The following is an 8,579-nucleotide window of genomic DNA, read 5'->3' as shown; positions in this document are numbered from 1 at the left end:
CTGGAGATGTCCTGTTCCGGTTTTCCAGTTGACACCGCAGTGGCAGCAATGGACAGATGTGGATCTGGGCGATGGCTCCTCAGTCCACAGCTTCAGCCACACCTTCCAGGGTGGCGAACGGGGCAGAGGGCTGGGGTGGGGCCCCTTGTGCCCAACAGACACAGTGCCAGTGCTCCAGCCAGTGCTCCCGTTTCACACCCCTTGTCCTGGCCACCGACTACCAGGCTCACACCATCTGTCTCCGCAATGCTCATCAAAGCCCAGCCAGTGCCATAGGAGTTAAATCCCAGGTGGTGGCATCTCAAGTGAAATACTTCCACTACAATAGTGCTGTCCAATAGGAGCAAAAGGTGAGCCACGTATACAATTTTAAATTTTAAAGTCATTACATTAAAATTAAAAAGAGGTGAAATTAATTTTAATAATATAGTGTTTAATCTAATACATGAAAAATATTATCATTTCAACATGTAATTAATGGAAACACTTTCAATGAGGTATTATGCATCCTTTTCTTCATAGGAAGTCCAATATCTGGTGAATATTTTGCACCTACCCCCACATCTCAATTTGGATGAGCCATACCTCAAGGGTCCAATAGTGCATGAGCATCGGTCAGCCCAGTTCCAGAATCAAATTCTGCACGACCAAAGTCTGCGACACCTTTTGTCTGAGGAGCTGATCTGAGCATCTGCCTGGAGCAGCACTCAAGTAAGCCACACCGCGGAACAGCTGGTGGAGGGGAATATGCCAACTTTGCTTTTAGGGGCTGTTACCTTGGGAACCTGTTGTTTATCGGCAGCCCTAGTCGGTCCACCTGTTTCGTGGCCCCAACATAAGAACTCTTCTAGAGGGTCAGAGAAGAAGCACGTGGCCCTGTGATGCACGCTGACACCTTTGGAGAAAGTGGAGGCAAAGTCAGCTGCAGCAGCTTCTAAGGGCGTTACAGTGGAATTCCAGACTATTGGAAAGGAATGGCATTCTCGAACTTGACACAGTTCCAGATGGAACTCTGGAAGTTGGTGTGGTTTCCTGGATCCAAAGGGCTTGGGAATTCCACATGAGTCATCAGGGCTGACCCCACAGGTCCCCCTGGGGAGGGACAGTCTTGCTACCCACTGTCACTTCTGTCCCAGCATTCTGCCCAGGAGTTGGCACTGCCACCCACATCCAGCCACCTCAGGAGATAGATGGAATACCAGCAGCCCACAGGCATCCTTTGTCAGCAAAATGCACCCTCGAAATGGGTGGCTGGATAAAAAGTCTTCTGTCTGTTGTAGGCTGGGACAATATCTGCCCCGGCCTACACTTTTGTTATGGGAATAGTTCTCTATATGCTTAATGCTCCCGAGAGAAGTGCACATTTTCTGCAAAATGTGTGGCTTTGTGGGCTTGCAGTTGATGGCTTTCCCTGGAGAGGCCCTTCACGCTGCTACTCAGAGCCCGACTCCTACCCTCCCGCCCTCAGCCCAGCCTGGCCCGAGCAGATGCAGAGTGCTCTGGCCTGGTGCATCGGAAGGTATGCACGGAGAAAGTCTGTATATTTTGCATGTACTGGATTAAGTGTAATACAGTCATGTGCCATGTAATGTTTCAGTCGATGACAGACCACATGTAAGACGGTGTTCCCTTCACATAGTAACGGAGCTGTACAGTGGAGTGGGCGGACTGTCTAGGTCCGCATAAACACACTCTATGATGCCTGCACAACGTGAACTTGTCTAATGACGCGTTTTCCGGAATGCATCCCTGGAATGCATTAAGCATCGCATGACCGTATATTTAAGGTCAATTTTCCCCGTTCCTTTTTGCCTTTTTGACGTGGCCACTGGGAGGTTTAAAACCGCATGTGTGGCTCGAGTTGTACTTCCAGTAGGCAGAGCTGCTCCAGGGGACAGGTTGTAGGGTGGGACAGTATCTACCACGCCTGCACTTTCACTATGACAAGCTGTTGTATTTGTGTTGTGACCTGCTGGACCGGGAGTCACAGCATCTGAGTCCTAAAGCCATCTACAGCACTAGGGAACCCAGAAGGCTGTGGGTAAACCCCTTCCCTGGGCCTCAGTTTCCTCATCTGTAAAACAGGAGAGTCGAATTAGATAATATCCAACCTACCGACAACTTCCAGCTTTCCCGTTACCCTGGTAACGTGGGCACACAAGAGAGGAAGGGCGACCCGGCACGTCCCTGCAGAAAGACAGGCGCACGCCCACACGTTCTGCCTGCAGGTTAAACAGCGAAGCACTGGTGAACGGACCTGCGCGGGATGGGCACGCTACTCACTCACTAGCCACCTCCCAGCTGAATTCCCTAAGGACTTTCTCTCTGGAAACACACCCATACCCGGGAGGTGCGACGGGTGAGGGGCCAGCTCGCAAAGGCAGGGCCCTGCTTCTCAGAAATCAATTTCAGGCCAAGGGAGCAAAGGCATTAACTGTCTCTTCCAGGAACACTTTCACGGAAAATCTCTTAAGATCTGGAGAGCAGCGACTGCATCTGGGCTCTTGCATTGTTTATGCATGCAAGCATTGAGATAAATATTTCAGGCGAGCAAACAGAAGAGCCAGAATTACTCCCTGGCCTCTCCGCCACATAACAGAAGGCTGCAACTCGGCTGTCTGTGTTTTGCCTTCTTAGATCCCAGGCCTGTTCCCAGCAGCTTGGAGGGACTCCCCTGCCTGGGGTCACTTCCTTGCTTTACTGACCTTTAATGGTCTCTCTCTCCCTGGACACAGGGTCCAGTCTGATATTCCAGTGTCCGCGGGCTCAGCCTCCCTCCTCACTGGCTCCCGCCCTCCCGGTGACTTGCACTTCCAGGACCTGGTCCAGCCGGACTGTAGCCCTGGCTCACGGGGTCACCTCTACGGGACAGGCCCTGCCCTCCCCCAGCAGCCCCTGCCACCGCCTGCCTCTTGCTGTCGGCTCGTGTGACACGGGATCCTTGCACAACAGCGAACAAGGCGAGAGCCGTCCCCACGGTGCGCTACTTTCCCATCCAAGCTGCATCTTACCCCTCCTTCCGCCCCGCGCCAGGCGGGACCCTCGCCCAGGGACGGGCAGCTCAGGGCAGGGCTGGCCAGTCCACCCGGGAGTGCGCTCGAGCAGGCCCTGTGCGGACTGTCCTCTCCTCCCCCGCGTTCCCGCCGCCTGCTGCGCCTCGGCCGCGGCATTGCGGGAGTCTGCCGCGCTGCGGGCAGAGTGCGCGGACTGGGCGGACTGGGCGGACTGGGCGGACTGGGCGGCTTAAACAGCAGAAGTTTATTTCTCACAGTCCCAGAGACTGGAAGGCCAAGATGGAGGTGTCGGCAGGGTTTCTTTTGTTTTTCTTTTTTTTTCCTGAGGCCTGTCTCCTTGGCGTGTAGGTGGCACCTTCTTCCTGTGTCCTCACGTGGTCTTCCCGTGTGTGCGCCTGTGTCCTACCCTCTTCTCTTAGACACACTAGCCGTGTTGGATTAGGGCCACCCGAATGACCTCGTGTTAACCTAATTACCACTGTGGAAACCTCCTCCCCGATGCAGTCACATTCTGAGGTCTGGAGCGAGCGCTTCCGCACGCGACAGCTGACCACCGCCAGCTTCCGACTGCAGCGAGCGAGGCGCGTGCCCGTTTCCTTGCTGGCTCATGGAGTCCGTCTGAGCCAGCTCCGTTCCCTCCCCGCGCTCAGTTCTGTCCTGCACGCTTAAGGAGGCACTTCCCTTTCTGAGTCTGGGCCTCACGGGCCAAGATAAGCAGGCGGTTATCTGTGCACGGTGGGAGGATGGGCCACGCCTTTGTGCTTGCCTGGCTCTGTGTGACCGCACGGAGGAACAGGAGCCGAGGTTCAGGCGGACACGCTAGTCACTGCTCTGCCTCCAGCTAGAGGAGGCGTCTCAAGGCCTGGGAGCTGGTGGGCTTTGAGCCAGGGCTGGGGGCTGAGCTCCCAGTGGAGGGGGCAGGCCGCACCCGCGCCTCAGAGGTGAGGGGCCCGATGGGCGCACAGGCTGCGATGGTGCCTGAGACGTGCGCGCGTGTGTGTGTGTGAGCACAGGGCAGCGTGTGCACCTGAAGTCATGCAGTGCTGTGGGGTGAGGGCTGGGATGCCACGGAGGCTGCCCGGCTGTGCGCAAAGCCCACTTACAGGGACAAGAGGGGGAGCTGGGCAGGGAACCATAGTAGAAGGGGCTGAGAAAGGGCTGATGGGGTCAGGGTGTTGCTGGCCCCTTCCTCAGGTTCCTGGAGTGGGGTTTCCAGGAATACGCACTGTCAGTCCTCATTGCTGCTTTCCTTAAGTAAAGAAGACAGAGTAAGCCCTGCTGAACTGCTCCTGGGGTTCCCTGTCTTGGTAAATGTCACCACACAGATGCCCAGCCAGAAACGTGGCCACCATCCAGACTCCTCCCTGAACCCCATTCCCCTTAGTGACTCCACCACCAAATCCAGGTGATTGTTCATCCGAGGACCATGGGAGTCTAGCCCTACTGCACTCCCGTGTGTAAGCCACCGTCCTCTCTCCCTGGGACCACTGCTAGAGTCTCTAGACCCCTCTCCCTGCAATTCGTTTTGCACTCAGCAACCAGAGATGTTTTTCGAAAATGTGAATCCTTTCTCTGTTTGGAACTTTCTGGTGGCTGTCTCTCATTCTTTGAGCTAAGTCCAAACTCTTTGTTGACCAATAAGCCTGTGTAAGCCCAGCCCCTCTCACTGCCCGCCATTCCACCATAAGTCCCCCGTGGGCCACATGGAACCGTGTTAGAGTTCTGTGCTCACTTGGGCCTCTTCCTGCCTCCTTTGCTTCCCTAAATCTCACTCATCATTCACGTCAGATGCCACCTTCCCTGGGAGTCATCCTTGATCCCTAGATTGGGATCACATACAAAGGCTTTTTAAAAAGTTCATGGAAAATTCATATTATGGAAAAACTATGCAAGGATTTCCAAATTTCTTTGCACCAAAGTAAACTTGTACTGACTCGTTATAACATGTCTGAACAGGATCTAGTTTGAGGCACTGAGAAGCATGAGACAGCAGTTTGAAAAGAGCCCCTGTCAGAGCAGCCCGAATTCTGCTAAAATTGAAGTGAGAACAAACACCAAATTTATGGTGAAGCTTGGGTGGAAGAATGGTGAAATCATTGATGCTTTACCAAAAACTTGTGGAGACAATGCCTCACAGAAACCAACAGTTTACAAATGGATACCTTGTTTTAAGAAGGGACAAGACGGTGTTGAAGGTGAAGCTCACAACAGCAAACCATCCGCATCAATTCTTGAGGAAAAAATTCATCTTGTTCATGCCCTGGTTAAAGGGGACTGATAATTAACAGCAGAAACAATTGCCAACATCATAGACATCTCAATTGGTTCAGCTTACACAATTCTGAATGAAAAATTAAAGTCAAGCAAAATTTACACTTAATGGATGTCAAATCCATTGCACCCAGATCAGCTGCAGAAAAGAGCAGGGCTTTCGGTGGAAATTTTAAACAAGTGAGATCAAGATCCTGAAGCATTTCTTTGAAGAACTGTAACAGGACATGAAATGTGGGTTTGCCAGTATGATCCTGAAGACAAAGCAAAATCAAAGCAGTGGCTACCGATAGGTGGGCATGTCCTGTCAAAGCAAAAGCAGACTGGCCAAGAGCAAAGGTCACGGCAACAGTTATTTGGGATGCTCAAGGCAGTTTGCTTGTTGACTTTCTGGAAGACCAAAGAATGATAACATCTGCCTATTATGGGAGTGTTGTGATAAAGTCAACCAAAGCTTTAGCAGAAAAATGCCCAGGAAAGCTTCACTGGAGAGCCGGTCTCCACCTTGACCATGCTCCTGCTCATTCCTCTCGGCAAACAAAGGCAAATTTTTTAGTGTTTTGATGGGAAATCATTAGGCATCCACCTTACAGTCCTGACTTGGCTCCTTCTGACTCCTTTTTGTTTCATAATCTTAAAAAGCCTATAAAGGACACCCACTTACTAATGTAATAAAGCCCCTTCTCTGCCCCTCCCACTGACAGTTCCCACTTCGGCTTCCTCCTCCGCCTGCACAGCCAGGTGACTGCCTGGACCACGTGCTGATGGAAAGCAGGAAGGTTCTCCCCCTGCGATGGTAAAACTGCCGGTCTCTGGCCTGCGTGACACGGGGCACAGCGAACCAATATTCAAATGGCCATTTTGGAACGTTTCCTAATGGCAGTGAGCCGGGTCCCGCAGGAGGTGGTGGCCCTGCATTAGAGAGGAGGGAGGAGGATTTATAACGGGGGAAGTGACTCATGACAAAGCACAGATGCCAGGAGGGACCAGTTGTCTGGCGCAGTTGCTAATGAGATGGGCTTGGCTGGCGCTGGTGTGGACGGGAAGAAGCGCACAGGATGAGAAAAGAAGGTGACGCTGGATCCGAGGGCCATGTGACGCCAAGCTGGGGCTCGGACTCAGCGGGGAAGCCCCTCAACGGGTTTCTGAGCAAGAAAACGTAAGGGTGGAAACAGCATTTGAGGAAGACTTTTCTGCACTCGAATGCAGGTTGGGGGCTGGAGGAGCTGGTGGAGGGAGCCCAGGAGAAGCCCTTGAGTGTACCCCGGGGGCACGCAGTGAGGGCGAGGGTGCGGTGGGAAGGAAGTGGGGGAAACACACAAGCCAAGAAACCCTCCCCGGCCGAGGCAAGCGCTGGTCTGTTCCCGTAACTCTGCCCGCTTGCTCTCCAAGGACACGGCCGTTCTTCCCAGATGCGAACATCGTTGGCAGGTAAGAGCACTACACTTATGTAAGCGAAGTCTCGGTTCTTTGAATTATTTGAAGGAATCCCAGCCAAAAAGTGAACTTGACTCTAAACAAAAAATACATATTATCTTAAGAGATTTCTTGATCTGTGATTGGTCTTTAACCAACTGCAGAGCACTGGACATGCTGCTCCCTGAGAGAGATGATCCAGAAAGGCAGGCGTCACCCCTGATTGTCAGGCTGCAGCCTCCTCCCAGGCCCTCTCTACCCCACCGCGGCCCACCCTTCCTTTGGCATACAACTGTCTCCTTCCCCATGCCACCTGAGCACCCCAGCCCCAGCCAGGCACGGGCAAGTCTTACCATGGCGCCTCCTCGCAGGGAGTCCGTGCAATGCTAGCTGGTGTTTGTCACAATTACCACTAAAGCCCTGATGGACCAGCCTGTGACCTATTAGGGGAAGTTGGACTCAGGCTGGCCGAATGTCACAGAGCTGGGCCCAGGGGCTCAGTGGGAGGACAGAGAATGCTGTTGACTGATTTTTTTTCTTCTTTCTTTATTCAAATTCCAAGACATGTCCAGTCTTGGAGCAAAGATGCTTCTTTTTTTCTAGAGTCTAAAGGGTAAAACCGAATGTCCTTCCCTCCGACAACGTGGGAAGCCTCCTGTGTTTGGGTCTAGATGTAGATTTGTCACTTTTCTTCTATTGACTTTTTTTTCCCACTGTGGTAGAATACACATAATGTAAAATTTACCATCTTAACCATTTTTAAGGGTACAGTTTAGAAGCATAAAGTACATTCACACTGTTGCGCAATCTTCCGCTGACTTTTTAAGTCCTCTCTCCCACCCACATTCTTGATGAGTAACCTGATCTCTTCTTGGCTGAAGAACCTTTGTTCTAGTTACAGTCTTGCAGTCGCTAGGGAGTTGGAAGCCAACCTTGTGAAGAGCTGCAGCCCTCTCTAGCCTCCTGACGTGCCGTTTTGGGGCTTCTGCTCAGACCTGCTCTGATGGTCGCTGCTCAGTGAGGTTAGAGCGTTTGCCTTCGGGGCCACTCTGTACTGTTTCTCACTGGCCCCCACTCAGCCTACTTGCATACATTCCAGAAGGTTCTTCCCTGTTCTGTAGGAGAGTTCATCAAATACTCAAAAGGTCATGCAGTCATAGAAAGCCCACTGGCTCTGTCATTAGACAGCTCTGAGCTCAAATCTAAAAATCTAGATTTATGTGGCCCAGGACAATCACTTATGTTCTCTGAGCTTCATTTCCTCATTTGTAAAATGGGGACCATGTCCTCAAGTTGTGGGGCCAAGGAGCAATGCACAGGTAGTGGCCAACATTGTTCATGAAACACAAGAGACTGGACATCATGCTTGTCTGAAGACAGAAAAGACTTCTCAGTGTGCACAACACCAGTCCCCTTCACTGTCCCCTCTCATGGCGAGTTTTCTTTTTACTTACCTACAGCCGATCCTGGCCACTGGCTTTAGAAGGACATGCGTTTAAAAGTCCATGGGTATCCATTTGCTTTCCAAAAATGGGTCTGTGTTAAGCCTGACCAAGTGGTCCAAAGAGCTGGTAAACTGGGGGCAATGATCCCCCCATCACATGTTTAGCACACTGTGTATATGCACAGCACTAGAGGCTTTGGGGGCTGTTTATATAACAGTCTGTGATTGTTTATGCAACAGCTTATGATTATGTAACTGCTTACGAGCCTAAGATGGGATCCAGGCATGTCTGTGTCAGGCTGGGTGGACCCTGACGAGTGTACTTTCCTGAGAGCCTGGAGTGCATCCTGGGAGGGCCCATCCTCAGGCCCGTGGAGCCAGGTGAGATAAGGCTTTTTGCAATCATTGGAAGGGTAGGACAAACCTGCGTGGGC

Source organism: Microcebus murinus, chromosome 18 (assembly GCF_040939455.1).
Source record: "Microcebus murinus isolate Inina chromosome 18, M.murinus_Inina_mat1.0, whole genome shotgun sequence".
NCBI classification, from domain to species: Eukaryota; Metazoa; Chordata; class Mammalia; order Primates; family Cheirogaleidae; genus Microcebus; species Microcebus murinus.
This window is presented reverse-complemented; position numbering follows the sequence as displayed.